The 15868-nt window shown below is 57.1% G+C and overlaps 1 long non-coding RNA gene across 2 annotated transcripts in view; it reads right to left on the reverse strand.

Moving 5' to 3' along the window:
* The window catches only part of LOC110256398 (uncharacterized), a 68870-nt gene extending 55398 nt beyond the window's left edge, over positions 1-13472 (reverse strand). Inside the window, exon 1 of one of the 2 annotated variants that reach the window (XR_014828940.1) lies at positions 13165-13467. This is a non-coding gene — a long non-coding RNA (uncharacterized LOC110256398). Of the gene's footprint in view, positions 1-13164 lie in introns of both variants that reach the window. The other variant, XR_014828939.1, reaches the window with a different exon arrangement.
* Between the last annotated feature and the right edge of the window lie 2396 nt (positions 13473-15868).

A 15868-nucleotide genomic window follows, 5' to 3' on the forward strand; every position in this document is an offset into this window, starting at 1 on the left:
GTTCCTAGTTGGATTCTTTAACCACTGCGCCATGACAGGAACTCCCTGGTTACTCTTTTCTTTTTGGCCACAGTGATAATAGCATGCACATGTTCCCAGGCCAGGGATCAAATCCAAGTCACAGGAGCAACCTGAGCCACAGCAGTGACAACGCCGGCTCCTTAGCCAGCAGGCCACCAGGGAAGTCTAGGATGGTTCCTCCTCAACTTCTTCTCCCCCTCCTTCGGCATTCACACTCCTCTGCTCACCCTCAGGGGTCCTGATGGCAGGTGAGATGTCTGATGGGGGGGGGGCGGTGGAGGCTGTCACAAAAAACGCATGACCTTGAGGCTAGCGGGGCAGGTCTAATTTCAAGTCTTGGCTCTATCTCAGTGTGGGGGCACCTGGCCAGGGTACTGGCTTTCTCTGGGCCTCAGTTTTCTGAGCAGGGATGACCAGATGGTCTGGATGCTTGTGTGCTACTGTTTCCTCTCTCAGCGACCTTGCTAGTCTGAACAAATCTATGGTCCCAGGAATCCTGGAACTGGTTGGCCAGGTGGACTCTTCAGAGCTCCCTGTGGATCCACTGGCAGGTTCTACAATGAGATTTAATTCTCCGGGGGCCTCACGCTTGCCTTCTGCCAAATGGGATGCTGGTCCCTGCCTCACAGGCTGTTGCCATGAGCCACCAGAAGCTCAGAGGAAGAGCAATGGAATTTATTCAAGGGCAGCATCCATCCACACGGAGGGACGTGCCAGGGGTTCAACTGTAAGAATTTTCACAAAGTGAACCCAAATGTATAACTAAGCAGCGACCAAAGCAAGAAACAGAACATATCTGTTCCCCAGAAGCAGGATGAGGGTCAGTCTTTATAGCTCATAAGGCAGCCCCAGCCCCCGACAGGCTGGCCTGCCCCTCCATATAGGTTTCTGGTTGCCCTCCAGCCAGTGAGGGGGCGCTACTGTCTCCTTAGCACAGGACTCCTTTGCCCAAGTTGACTCCATCCTCATCTCACCTTACCCAGGGTCCTTGCAACCCACAGGGAGAAGAGGCAGGAAGAGCCCTCTGGCTCCAGCATTTGGCCCTGCCTCTCTTCAGCATCAGGCCTGGGCCAGGGCTCCTGTGGCTGGTGGACCGACCACCTGCCCCATCAGGGAGACACCTTTGGAGCCCCAGGTGGGGAGCAAGGACATCTTGGGAGAGGGAGCACGGAGACCCCAAGTTTCTATGCCACCCTGCCCCTTCTACTGAGCCGCTTTTTGATACCACCCAAGGTCCTATGGCTCTAAGGGAAATCTTGAAGGCAGGGCCTTTCCAATCCAAAGTCCACAGTCCCTACAGTAGTCGTCATTATTTCCATTTTACAGGGGAGAAAACTGAGACTCGGATCAAGAATGGAGCCAGGATTCCCATGCAGGATTCTGCACACCAGGCTTCCAGGTGGAGGGGCAGACGTGACCCTGCCATCTACCTGCTCAAAGCCCTCCGTGCGCCCCTTCACTGGGACTAATCACACTCCCAAGCCTTCACGACCAGACCCTGCCGACCCCTCCCTGGGGGACACAAGGTCCAAACCCCTTTGGTAAGCCTGGGATGGGGACAGGGGCCTGCCCAAAGTCACATGCTGGTGAGTGGTGGGACAGGATTAGAGCTTAGATCCCCTGCTCTGCAGCTGGGAGTCCCCTCCCCCCGGCCCCCACTAACCTAGTATTGGCAACCCACACCCATTCCCTGCCAACCCTTTGCTGCCTCCCTGGAGGCTGCAGAGCCCAGCTGCCCTGAGCCAGGTAGGCCTGGGGGCTCCGACCTGACCCTGCTTCCTCCCTGACCACCTCCCCCGAGCCTGGGATGTGTCAGCACCCACTGACCCTCTCCCATCTCCCCTCTGTTAGCGGGGTTCTAATGTCATGGGGCCACTCGGTGGCCGTATGGGGTGCAAAAGGACCCTCTTTTCTGAGCTCAGTTTATTCATCTATAAAATGGGGATATGACACATCTCCTAGAATTGGTGGTATAAACGTGAAATAAACCCCCAACACGCTTCCTCCTGGGCGAAAAGCCCAGGCATTCCTCACGAAGCTTCCCATTTTATCAAACTTCCCGGCTTATAGGGGAGGACACTGAGGCTCAGGTCACGCACAGGCAGTTAGGCTCCAGACCCCCGATCTCCTGGGGGCAAGGGGTTTGTCCTTCCTCCAGCCAGCTCCAGGGGCGGGCGGGGGGAAGAGCCCATAGTGGGGGCGTTCTCGGCACCTGCCCACCCCCCGCCCCGGTCCCCGCGCCCAATGCCCTGGCGGCCAGCGCGGGCGGGTGGGGGTCGAACTGGGCGAAGGGGGGTAGTGGGCGGGGGCGCCCATCCGCGCGGGGTCGGGACGAAGGCAAGAGGAGACAGCAGAGCTACAGGAAGGGCGCGGGGTGGATGGGGGAAGAGGGGAGGGGGAGGGCTCGCCCCCGCCCCCACCGCCCACCCCCTCTTCCCCGCCCCGCGGGCCCGGCCCGGGTCTGCAGCCGTCAGCGCCGAGCGCGGCCCCGCGGCCCCGCCGAGGGATCGATAACTAATTTCACCGCAGCAGCCGCCCCAGTTTTTTCCCGATAATTGTGCGCCGGCAGCTGCGAGCGAGGCCCCCAGCCCGGCGCGCGGCCCCCGCCCGCGCCCGATCAATTGACACCGCCACCGGGCGGCAGGAAAACTCATTTTTCTCTCCCTCCCCGGCTCCCGGTGGGCGCGGGCGAAGCTCCGCCTCGGGCTGGGGGTGGGGGCGCGGGCCGCTTCCCGGACTGACTCGGGTTTGGGAAGGAGGCTTCCGGGGAAGCCGGGGCAGCCGGAGCGCCTCGGTCGCGCGGGTCCGCACGGAGGGGCGTGGCCGCAGGCCTGGGGGCTGGACTGACCCCGCCCCCTTGGCTTTCACGAGTCCGACCCCCGACGCACCTGCCAACCCCCCACCCGCCCTGGGAGGGAGGGCGGGCCGAGAGCGCGGGGCCTGGTCGGAACGTGGGGTTCGAATCCGGTTTCCACCAGTTGCCACTGCGTGACCTTGGACTCTTCCCTTTGGGCTCTTCCTCTCGGAGCCTCGGTTTCCCTATCTCCCTAGAGGGGCCTGGCATAGTCACGGGATCGGACGGGGATCTGAGTGGGACAGCCCTGAGGATGGGGGGGCAGAGGGGCGTGGCCCATAGAGGCGCTCCATAAATGGCCGTTGTCATTCGAGAGTTCAGGGCACCTTCATCCCGCGATTACTCACTGAGCATCTCCTGTGCGCCAGGCACTGTTCTGGGCGTGGGGGACACAGCAGTGATGGCAGCAAACAAAAAATCCCTGCCCTAGCGGAACGGACCTTCTAAAGAAAGGATGGACACTAGACAATATGTAAGCGAAGTAACTAGTGGGAAGATGAGAAAAGTTAAGGAGGGCCTGTGGGGTGGAGGGGGGTGTGTGTGCAAGGGCAGGGCAGCCCCCCAGGACTACCCGAGCAGGGCTTCATAGCCAGAGGCCCCTCTGCAGAGCTCTGACTGCGGGCTCCCAACCTGCGGTCTGCTCAAGGTCAGGGAAAGCTGCAGACCTGGCATTCTCCGAGGAGGGGGAGCAGAGGAGGGCGAAGGCAAGAAGGGGGGGTGGGGAGGGCACAGCGGGGCCTGGAGGGGGGCCAGAGAGGAGGGAGAGAAGGGAGGACAGGGCCGCGATGGTCAAGGTCGGAAGGGACTCATGTAGCTGGCCGCCCCAGCTGGGCCACTGAGGCTCAGAGAGGGCAGGGCCAGCTCAAGGCCACAGTACCTGTGGGAGTCAGAGTGGGCTCCTGGGCCCTGGCTCCAGACCCTGAAGAAGGGTGAGAGGGGCCAGAGAGGAAGAGAGGAGAGACGCATGGAAGGGAGAGAGTAGGGTGGGGGCCTGGGAGCCCTGGGTGCCTCTCAGAGGCCAGCTGGAGCTACCCTGGAACGACACGGGTTGTGTTAGAGCATCTCTGGGAGGGACTGGGAGTGCCTCGGAGAACCCAACCTGCTAACCAGACTCCCCCCACCCCATCCCAGCTACCCAAAGGGGCCAGAGGACTCCTAAGCCTCCCCCAAGGTGGGGGGTGAGCCAGGCAGGGGCAGGGGCCCAAGGCTGCTGGGGGGGTGGGGCGTTCTGCCGCCCAGCAAACCTCAGGACCCTCCCCCTGCCTCAGTTTCCTCATCTCGAAAATGGAACTAGTGGTGAAGTTCTGAGGTTCTGTCTCCTTCCTGGATTCCTGGCCCAACCAGCCCTGTCATGGGGTGGAGAGCAGTGACTCGGCAGAAATGGAAGCGGGAGACTTACAAACCAACTGAGGTTAGCAGAGGAGGGAGGGAGGGGCTGCAAGGGGGTGCTGGGGTTTGGAACAAACGGAGCTAAGCCGCACCTACCTGTTTGTCTGTCCATCCACCCACCCACCCACCCGGACATTCAGTCAGTCATTCAACAAACACTTGGTAAGCACCCACTATGTGCGAGGCACCATGGAGGGAAGTGGACATTAGGTCCTCACCTCTCCCACCCTCTCCCTCTTCCCATGCCCCCCACACCTGAGGAGTGGTCGAAAGAGCACTGGGTTGGGTGTCAAGACAGAACTCAGGCCCACTGGGTGGCCCCTCTGGGCCTTGGCTGGATTAACGAGAACCATGTTGAGGGCCTGCCTCGCAGCATCTCCTTCAGCCCCCCAGTTCCCCTGAGGTAAGAGGAGGACACTGGGTGCAGCACTCAGCCGAGGTCCCACAGCCAGAAGGCTGTCCCTGTCCCCAGAGCCGCCACTGCCTGTCCCAAGCCTGAGAGGAAGACTGCCTATCAGGAAGGCTTTGAGGATCCTGGGCAGAAACCAGGCCACGGGGTGAGGGTGAAGGAGACTCAGAGGCCCCTCATCCTGTCCCTCACTTGGTGGCTTTGGCTGCCAGTCCTCGCAGAAAGGCCTCTGTGGGGCAGCCGAGCCACTGCCTCTCTGCCCACACCCAGCGCTGGCTGCTGTCCTGAGCGGCCATCCAGGGCTTCGGCCTCCACGCCCTTCCCCGAGGCAGCCCAGGTGGAGACCAGGCCTCCTTTCTTCGAGACACGTGTACTCGCCCCCCCTCGCAGCCAAGAGCATAGGCTTTGTGAGGCCTGGGTCCCCAGGCCAGCCGCTGCCCACTAGCCCTGCGCTTTCGTGTGCACCGAGCCTAGGGTTCCCCGTCTGTCAGATGGGCACATTGCAGTTCAGTAGGAGCCCAGCAGGCCAGGGCCTGGGCTGGACCCACCCACTGAGCCCTTTGAGGAGGCGAGGGGCCCCTCTTAGGTGCCCCAGACCCTGCCACGTATTCCAGCCCAGCGATGGTGCTGGGCCACCTGACAGAACAGCATAGCACAACTACACCCAAGGCCTTACAGAATTCTTTTTTTTTTTTTTTTTTTTTGCTTTTTAGGGCCGCACCAGCAGCATATGGAGGTTTCCAGGCTACGGGTCCAATCAGAGCTATAGCTGCCAGCCTACGCCACAGCCACAGCAACACAGGATCCAAGCCAAATCTTCGACCTACACCACAGCTCACAGCAACACCGGATCCTTAACCCATTGAGTGAGGCCAGGGATCAAACCTGTGTCCTCATGGATGCTAGTCAGATTCATTAACCACTGAGCCATGACAGGAACTCCGTCTTATGGAAATTCTTGAACTGGAGTCGTGGGATCCTGTCCACCGGGGCCTTGGACCAAGGGCCACACTCTAGGGCGGGGGAAGAGCACAGTGGACCCACAAGCCACTGCTCTGACCCTGGAGCAATGGGCCTGGCGGAACGCCGGGGCAGCCAGCCCACAGGACATCCTGTGCCCAGAACCCACAGCCATCAAAGGTGCTTCGTCCCCAAGCACGAGGACACAGGGTCCAGGAACAAGCTGTGGAACTAGGATCAGTGCCACCTCCATCACTGCCTGTGCCTCACTGGTGGCTCTGTACTTCTCCTGGCATCCTTAGATTTTGTCTGACGAAAGGTCCTGGTTACCTGGGACTGGAGAGTGGGGAAGGGGAGCTGAAGGGAGGGGACAGGAAGTGGCGGGGGCTCCACCGGGCACAGAATGGGTCCCTCTGACCTCAAAGCCACGACAGCCATCTGACCGGTACGGAGTCCTGGTGCCCGGGACCGGCAGGCCAAGGAAGGAGTTGCTGGTTGGAGGTGGGTCATTTACCCAAATGCAGCTGCGGGGACAATAGTTTTGCCTCAGTAACAGGCTTATGTCACGTCTTTGCAGGGACTGTGGATGGTCAGCTCCTTGAGAGGGACTCTCATGGACCTGGCGCAGCGGAGGAGGCCTGGGCTAAACACCTCCCCAGCACTACTTCAAGCCTCCTGGCTTTGTCTCTGTCCTTCCTTTCTTTCTTCCATGTTTTTTGTTTGTTTGTTTTGTTTTTTTAGGGCCGCACCCTCAGCATATGGAAGTTCCCAAGCTAGGGGGCAAGTCGGAGCTGCAGCTGCCGGCCTACACCACAGCCACAGCAATGCCAGATCCAAGCCACCTCTACAACTTACACCACAGCTCACGGCAACTCTGGATCCTTAACCCACTGCGCGAGGCTAGGGATCGAACCCACATCCTCACGGATACTAGTCAGGTTTGTTACCGCTGAGCCACAATGGGAACTACCCCCGCCTCCCTTTTTTTGCCTCACTCAGGGCATGTGGAAATTCCTGTGCCAGGGAGCAAACCTGCGCCGAAGCAGCAACCTGAGCCACTGTGATGACAATGCCTGATCCTTAACTCACTGTGCCACAGGGGAACTCCCTGGCTTTCATGCCCTCTTAATCCAGGCCCAGCTGTGAACAAATAGCCCCTACAGGGTCTGGTCAGGCAGCTGCAAGCCCACAGTACCTCACCCTGAGTTGCATCTCATTTCCTGCCCTGCAACTTCTCTGATGCCCCATATGGGACATCCCTCCTGACCTCCCCGCCCCCAACACCCACCCAAGCTACTCAGCAGTCACAGGAGATCACCCTCAGGCCAAGCCTTGATCCAAGAGAGGCGGGGCTCTGGGGTGCCTTCCCCTGGGCGGATGGTCCCGAGATGCACTTTATAAGGAATCTCTGACAACCCCGGGTCCTGCGCACCCAGTGGTAACGGTGAACTTGGGAACGCTTGTTTTGGCTCTTTCGTTCCTGTTTCACGCTTCCCTCTCCATCACCCCCTCACTCTTGCCCCTGCACCTTTACTCCCAAGAAACTATGGGGGCCTCAGCCTTTATTTCAGCTTGCTTTCAGGGAACCCAGACAAACAGGTATCAGAGCTGACTTAGGTCCCTGCCCCCCACCCCCACCCCCCCCCCGATCTGTTGGTGGAAGCCCAACCTCCATACCTTAGATGTGTCTATATTTGGACAGAGGGTCTTTAAGGAGATAATTAAGTTAAAATAAGGTCATCGGGTGGGCCCTACTCCAATAGGACCAGTGTCCAAGAAGAGGAAATTAGGACCCGGACACGCACAGAGGAAGGACCACACGGAGACACGGCAGGAAGACGGCTGTCTTACAAGCCAAGAAGGGAGGCCTCCAAAGAAACCAACTCTGCCGACCCCTTCATCTTGGATTTCCAGGCTCCAGAACTGGGAGAAAACCAGTTTCTACTGTTTCAGCCGCTCGGTCTGTGGCATTTTGTTCTGGCAACCTTGGGAAACCGAGATGCAGGTATATCGTGTTGTCCCCGTTTTGCAACCAAAGAAATGGAGGTTTTGAGAGGGAACGGACTCACCCAGGGTCCCAGAGCTAATGAGCAGCAGAGCCCAACTGCAAACAGGGGTCTCTGGGCAGCAGAGGGCAAGCCCTCCACACTGGAGATGCTTGCCTGAGTGAGTCTGCAGACCCCCTGGCCTCCTCTCCCAGTTCTGGGGAGCCCTTCCCTCCATCCAGCCCCCCTCCCTCTTCAGCTTTGACTGCACTGGCCTTGAGAGGCTCCCTCCAGCTCCCCGCCTCTGGGCCTCTGGCTCCGCTGCTGCTGCTGCTGCTGCTGCTGCTGCTGCTGCTGCGGCACTGAGCTTTGCCAGCTTATTCCCAGCCTCCTTTCCTCTGAAGTCTTTCCTCTCAGCTTTAACACACACACACTCACACACATACACACACACACACACACACACATGCACACACACACTCAGCTCCATGCTCACCTTGTCTGGCAGCCACTCTGAGGCTCTCACCAGCACCTTTCCTAAAGCCTACTGCAGACCAGCCACAGAGTGGCTTTGGTGGCATGGCTTTAGGGGCACCCCCTGAAGACCCCACCCCATCACTCCCTGTGTCCCGGTTGCCCGGGGTGAGCAGAGCGGTGTGCAGAGAGGATCTCACTGACTCCAACCCCCTGCAGCATGGACTAGTATTGTCTCCATTTTCTATATGTGGAGCCAAGGCCCAGAGAGGGGTAGGGGGTCTGCCTCAGGATGCACAGCAACGAGTGGTGGAGCTGGGATTCATTCCAAAGAGTCTCAGCTCTCTCCAACGGAAGCCAAAAATCAAAGAAATAGGATTACTACCAAAAGGTCGTGGCTACTACACAGGGCCTTCTCTGAGAACGGGTTATGAAGCGGGCAGAGGGCAGGGAATGGGCACATGCCCCCAGAGGCACCCCCCCCTTCACTGTTGCCCCAACCCTCCCACTGTGGGTGCTCCAATCCCCAAAGGACATGCCGAACCTCCACCCAGCCCACGTTCATTCCCACGTGTGCCCTGCAGGGACCCTCAAGGCCCCACTCTAGGGGGAGGGGATGCCAGCCATGGCCGACCTCTATCAAGCACCTCCCTGGTGCCAGGCTCTTCGCTGTGTTCTGTATCACAGCACCGGAAGGGGGAGCCGGGCCAGGCCCCACCTCCAAGAGCGCATGGTCTGGTGGGGCAGACACACTCAGTTATCCTCAAGCAGCTGGAACTTTCTGATCACAACAGGTGTAAGGAGGGAGCGACACAGAGGGAGAGGCCGTCAATAATGGGGTGATTGGACCCAGTCTGAGGTTAGGGAGGGGCCCTAGAGTGGAGATCTGAAGACTGAGCGGGAGTAACCCAGCTAAAGAGGGAGGGAACAGCATGGCAGCTTGAGGGAACAGCATGTGTTGTTCAAAGGGCCCGTACAGGGAGGGATACACGGAGAAGCGGCAGAGAGAAGGCCTGTAGAGGGGAGCTGGGGGAGGCTTCAGATGAGGCTGGAGAGGCTCCCCAGGGCTGGGCTGTGAGGCCCTGTGAGCCACATCACAGACTCTTGCAGAGTCTCTGGGTCACATTTGTGTTTTGAGACCCCCCCCCCCCCCCGCCCCATGCCAGCTCAGAAGCAGGCAGAGAAGCCACAGGTCGGCAGCACATCCAGGTGAGAGGACTGGGCTATACCAGCTGGCCTGAATACTAAAAACAAAACCAAAAAAGGCTCGAGACTCAGGACAGCGGCAACAATAATAACCAGTCCTAATTTCAAACTGGCTGGGACTTTGGAGATTCTCTGTAGACAGAGTCTGACCCGGGAAGAAACTGAGGCCTGGAATGAGGCCTTCACCCCCAAGTGAGGCTGCTGGTTCATCCATTTAACAAATTGGAAGCACCTACTAGGCGCCGGACGCTATGCAGGAGGCTGGGAACATAAATATGAGGCAGACAGTCCGGTCCCACTGCACCGGGGGTGCGCTGGGGCCAGAGCGGCGCGGTTCCCAGTGCAGGATGGTCTCAGGGAGGACGGAGGGTGATGGCGATGATACAGGATTATACCAGACACAGTGTCGAGCCTTCTGTGAACGTGGTCTCCTTAACCGCTACCAGCTGCAGGGGACTGCTGTGGTACCGTTTCACAGAAGGCACGATTAAGGGTCAGAGAGGTGATGCGACCTGCCCTCACCCAGGGACGAGTGCGGGACCAGGCAAGCTGTCTGGGTTAAGAGGCCGGAGCACCCTCACTGCCCCCTCCTCCGTCAGGTCCTCCCCAGGCCAGAGCTCGGGGGACGGATGGTGCAGGGATCGGGGCGGCAGGGGGGCACTGCCAGGAGAAGTCCCGCTTGGCTTGGCGTCCCCTGGAGATACTGGGAGGTCTCTGTCCCTCCCCCATTTGGTGGCGGAGCCCAGGCCTGGGGATGGAGGTCACGGGGAGGTCAGGAAGGAGGAAGGCCTGGGATGCGTGTCAGCGCTGAAGGCTTCAGGGGTTTTTGCCTTTCTTCTCCCACTTTCCGCGCTCTCTTCCCCTCCAACAGCAAAGCAACCTCCACCAGTCCACGGTCTGTGCGGGGGCGAGGGGACCAACGTGGGGTGCGAGGGCTCTGCCCCCTCCCGCTCCAGCCCCCCTCCAGGGCGCAGTCTTGGCCCCTCCCGCTGTTCCGCATCACTAACTGCAGGAACACACCTGCTGCACACCCCTCCTGCTTTGAGCAAGCACGCATGTGCACAGGCGTGCGATTGAAGCCTCCTGGCCCATGCACCCAGCATTCATTCATTCATTCATTCAACAAAGTTCTGAGCACTTGTTCTGCACTAGCCCCCGTGCCGGGCACTGGTGACAGGGGAGGACAAGGCATTCTAGGTTCCTGCCTTCAGGACAGGTCCTCAGAAGGAAGAAAGAGGCTCACAAGCAATTACTGTGCCATGTGCTTCGGGGTGTTGAGACCCGGGGAGCACATGGGAGGGAGGTGCCTGGAGGTCAAAGGAGGGGTAATCGTTCTGGGGGGGTGGCAGTCAGGGAAGGCTACCTGGAGGAAGCAGCCTTCTCAAGACCCAAAGACTGAGTAGGAGCTGGTCAGTGAGAAGGAAAAGGGAAAAGTGTCCAGACAGAGGGAACAGCATGGAGAAGGCCTGGACGCCCAGGGGAACATGACCCACTTAAGGGATGGAGAGGCGGCAGGCAGAGCAAGCTGGGGAGATGGGGAGGCTGAGAGGCTGCAGGTGCTGGACGGTGCTGGGTCCCAGAGGCCATGGTAACGATGTGAACATCTCCCTGGGGCAATAGAGGGCTGTAAGCAGGGGAGTGACAGGTCAAAGGTGAATTTTAGAATGCTCATCCAGGCTGAAGATGGAACACAGATTCCGGCACACGCATCCCTGCACACACGTTCCCAGGTACCTGTACACATGCCTGCCCACCTGGACACACGCGGGGAGGCACCTGTGCGCCTGGCCCTGGGCTGAGCTCTTCACACACAGGGCATCCAGTCGGCCCTATAGGTAAACTCTACCTACTCTCTGCAGTTTACAGAAGAGGAAACTGAGGCTCAGAGAGAGGGAGGGACTTGCGCAGAGACTCACAGGACAGCTCAGCAGAGCAGAGAAGCAGCGCCCGGGGACCGCTCTCCAGGCTGGGTTTGTGACCCCTGGGCGCTGAGGCTTCCTGGTGAAGAGAGGCAGTGGCAGACAGTAGCCCAGAGGGGTCCCCCAGTCCCTTCGAAGGACCTTCTCCTGTTTCTCCCCTCGCCCTGCAGCCCACACCCATCCCCCCCAGGCTTGGCAGTCAAATGGACTAGTTTTCTTTCCTGGAGAAACTACAGATGGAAAGTCCCAGACAAGGGCTCCTGTGTGACCCTGTGGCCTCACGAAGCTCCCAGCCCTGCCCCTTAATCACTTGCCCCTTGCATCTTTCCTTTCCTGGAACAGCAGAGCTGGCTAAGATCTGGGCGAAGAGCTCCATATTGGTTTCCTATTGCTGCTGCAACAAATAACCACAAATTGAGTGAATTAACACAAATTTATTCTCTTAAGGGGTAGGGGTCAGAAGCCCAGAGCCCAGGTGCAGCAGGGCTGCGTTTCTTTGTGGGTCAGGGCTTTTTCCAGCTTCTAGAAGCTGCCTGCATTCCTTGGCTTGTGGCCTCATCCTCCTTCATGGCCAGCAGCATGGTTCACCCTCTCCATCTGACTCTGACTCTCTTCCCTCTCTGGTGATGACAAGGGGGCCCAGCCCTCCCAGCCTGACTATAAACTCCTGGGGGGAGTGGTCGGCAGTGCTTCTCCCACATCCTTCCTCCCCCAGCATCCACACACCCGGCCCAAGAAAGGCATAGGGCCTGCCACTGCTGCCCACAAGACAGGGAGCTCCATCCATCCAGGCTTCCTGGGAAGGACTCAAGATGCTCCTGAGGTCTCGGGCTCTCTGGGCCCAGACCTGAGCCCTGTGGTCCCCCTCCCTTGCCAGAGGTAAGGGCTGGCTAAGGAGGAGCTGAAGTGTGAGTTGGTGGGGACCCATAAGTCCCGTGTGAATTCACCTAGGCCCCATGGGTGCTTCCAGCTTTGGGGAACTGTTGCCAAGAAAGGGGAGGGAAGGTTCTAGGACCCGAGACCAAAAGCATTCCATGGAGTTTGGAGCAGGGGCCTCTACTCTGCCATGTTTCTGCTGGGCCACCCATGGGGGGGTCTTGCTCCCTCTCTGAGCCCCATGGGCCCCACTGGGAAGATGGAGATAATTTTGGAGCTCTCCTCCTAGGGTGGGTGGAGATTCAGGGGAAACTGTTGAGAACACACTGCATATTAAGAACAGTTCAAGAGTTCCCGTCCTGGCTCAGGGGTAATGAACCCAACTAGTATCCATGAGGATGTGGGTTCAATCCCTGGCCTCACTCAGTGGGTTAAGGATCCGGCGTTGCTATGGCTATGGTGTAGGCCGGCAGCTGCAGCTCCAGTTCAACTCCTAGCCTGAATCCAACCTCCATATGCCACAGGTGCAGCCCTAAAAAGCCAAAAAAAAAAAAAGAAGAAGACGACTTCAAGGGGGAAGGCTGGATTGAGGGTTTGGGATGAGCATCTGCACACTGAGGTATATGGAATGACTGGCCAGTGGGGACCTGCTGTATACCACAGAGAACTCTCCTGAATATTCTGTGATCACCTATGTGGTTAAAGAATCTGAAAGAGAATGGATGTGTGTACATGTATAACTGAGTCACTTTGTACAGCAGAAATTATCACAGCATTGCAAATCAACTATACTTCAAGAAAACTTTTTAAAAAATGGGAGACAAAGAATGTACATATATGTGTGTATGACTGGGACACTTTGCTGTTCAGCAGAAATTGACAGAACATTGTAAATTAAAAAAGAAAAAATAAAAATATTTTTTAAAAAAACCTAACCATATACACTTCACGAACGAACAATAAAAGAAAACATTTAAACATGTTTAAAAAAAAAAAAAAAACAAAAAACAGGAAAAACAGTTCATACCTGCCAAGTAGGGAGATATGGGCCTTCGTGGGCCCCTCGCTTACCATGAAAACCGCAGTCTCCACCTGGATCCTGGAGAGAAGATGATTCGCAGCCAAGCCGCTGCCCTCCTGCACCTCGGCTGACCTCTGACTTGAGCAGGAAGTGGAGCTTTGTGGTGATAAGACCCCCGCAACATCGAGGTTGGTTGTTACCGCAGCTTAACCAAGCAAGACCTGACTAAGACACTCTCTCTTCCAGCTGGAGCCACTTCCAACTGACACACGCCTGGCCCGCCCTCTCCCCAACTTCCCTATCCCGTCAGGACCACTACCGCCCAGGACTCCGGACTTAAGAAACCAGGAAGCAAACTGGCTCCTCCCACTGCCTCAGTTTCCACATTTCATTGGTTATTGGGGCCAGATGATTCTCGCGAGAGTCTAAGACTCCTCCCCTTACTCGCGGGAGTCCAAGACTCCTCCCCTTACCTACTGGCCCCTCCCATGGCCCCGCCCCCAACCTGCCTTCCTTGCCCTCCCGGAATTCCTTGATGCAGGGTGGGTATAGCACGGGCACCCCAATTATGGAGCAGAGTAGGATTCCTCAAGCCGGGGTATGGCGTGGGTGGAATTCAGGGCATTCATGAACTCGGATAGGGAAAAAAAGTACCTCTCATTTTCACTACCCTTGAACTACATGCAGTTTCGCATTTCCTTCAGTGAGGAACGTACTCAACATGCCCTGGATTCAGCAGTACCTGCGGCTTTGTTCCCAGTAGAAATCCTTGATATCTCCAGATCACATCAAAGTTAACGCAGATTTCTCAAAAATCTCACTCATCCCTCCTCCATTTTAAATCCGCTGCTAGATCGTGTTTATGGTTAATAAAGAAGCACATCTATTATTTCATCACAAATGTGGTTTTAAAAAATATCTTGATAGCTGTATTTCAAGTTAATTGGCTTCCAGTGTAATCCTATGTATTTGCTATGCATTTCCAAACAAGACCGGGTGTGGAGGTGTCACCAAATGCCACCATGACATGGCACAGAAGATGTCAGGACTCCCCCTGTAGGGGGAAAAAAAAAAAAAAAAAAAAAAAATATATATATATATATATATATAGGATTTTGGATACAGGGCCAGGAGCCCAACCTGGAAGCCTGCGGGGGATCTAGCAGGGACCCGGCAGGTAGGTGACTGGTGTCCAGGTGGGGCTGGGTGGGAAAACAATGGGGCTCTCTGCTTGTCTGGGCCTCTCTCCCTGAGCAGTGGTGCCTCAAGCCTGGACTAGATGGATTGAGTAGGAAAGTGAACCCAGGAAGAGCTCCTCAGCAGAGACCCCCAGTGGGAGGCAGCCAGCACCCAAGGGAGATGCTGGAGAAATGCTGATGAGGCCACATTGCTGGGCTCCTGCAGGGCCAGGCAAAAGCCTATCCCACCCCAGGCCCTCCTGCCTGCTCCTAAGCATCAGGACACCCCTGGAGCCAGAATCTTTGGCAGGGCCACCTCAGCTTCCCCCTGCCCTGGAAAGATCTTCTTTTCACACTGATTCTGTCCCAGTTTGTGAAGGAGGCCAGAGGCTGCCTCCATGTCCACCCCACCTTGGTTCTCTAGAACCCTCCCTGAGCTGTCCCTACCCCTCTTTCTCTTCCCAGTGGCACAGCCCCCTGCCCCATCCAGGAGGTGGCCTTGCTGAGGTCCCTCGCATCAGGCCAGGCTCGGTTCTGGAGGCCACAGCCCAGGCCCCAAGCCAGCCCAAGGAGGGCAGCCCATACTCAGGGATGCCCAGTCCATTTATGGAGATGAGCAAATGCAGTCTGGTCAGCAGATCATTCGGCAGCCATTTAGCAGGCACCACAGAGAAGTAGAAACCTGTCAGATCTGGAGCCAGATGGCCCTAGGTTCAAATCTCTGCTCTGCCACTCCCCAGCCAGGTGGCCCTGGGCAGCAGATTTGACAGTGTCCCTACCTTGAATGTTATTGTGAGGGTTAAATGAATGACTGCAAAGTAAAGTCATAAACACATGTCAAGATTTCCTTTGTGGCACAGTGGGTTAAGGAGCTGGCATTGTCACTGCCGCAGCTTGGGTTCCTGCTGTGATGTGGATTTGATCCCTGGCCTGGAAACTTCCACAAGCCATGGGAAAAACAACAACAACAACAAAAAAAATCCACCTTTATTATTATCATTATTATTATTGTTATAAGCCAGGAGATGGGCACTGTGACACCTGCTGCTAGGTCTCTTTTTTCCTCTTCCATAAGAATAACACGCCCCATTCTTAGCTGGGCCCATAGCCATCCATCCCAGAGACTACATTTCCCAGCATCCCTTGCAGCTAGATATGGCCACGTGACCCAGTTCTGACCAATGAGATATTGGCAGAAGTGCTTGGGCTCAATTTCTGATGAGAGTTCCTTTAAAGGACTGAGGGGGGCCTCTCCCTTTCTTCTCCTTTCTGGGATTAGAGTGTGAGCATGGAGGCAGGAGCGGGAGCAGCTGTTGTATACTCGGAGGTTGCCACTGCCTGTTGAGGATGGTACAGCAACTAGGCAGTAGGAGCCCGAGTCCACAGTGGCCATGAACTCTCATACCAGCCCTGACTTCCAGTATTTACTTCCATAAGGAATAGAAACCATGGTTATTTGAAGTCTGCTCTTTGTGAAGCACAGCAGTGAGGAAGACCCACCATCCCTGCTTCCTGGGACCTCCGATGAGAGTTGGGGAGGACCTGTACCATGTCAACAAAGAAGGGAATAATTGCA

The sequence above is a fragment of the Sus scrofa genome, chromosome 1 (genome assembly GCF_054392235.1).
Source record: "Sus scrofa isolate SSC_HxYL_T2T_F1_AM1 chromosome 1, Sscrofa_HxYL_maternal_Yorkshire_Landrace_v2.0, whole genome shotgun sequence".
NCBI classification, from domain to species: Eukaryota; Metazoa; Chordata; class Mammalia; order Artiodactyla; family Suidae; genus Sus; species Sus scrofa.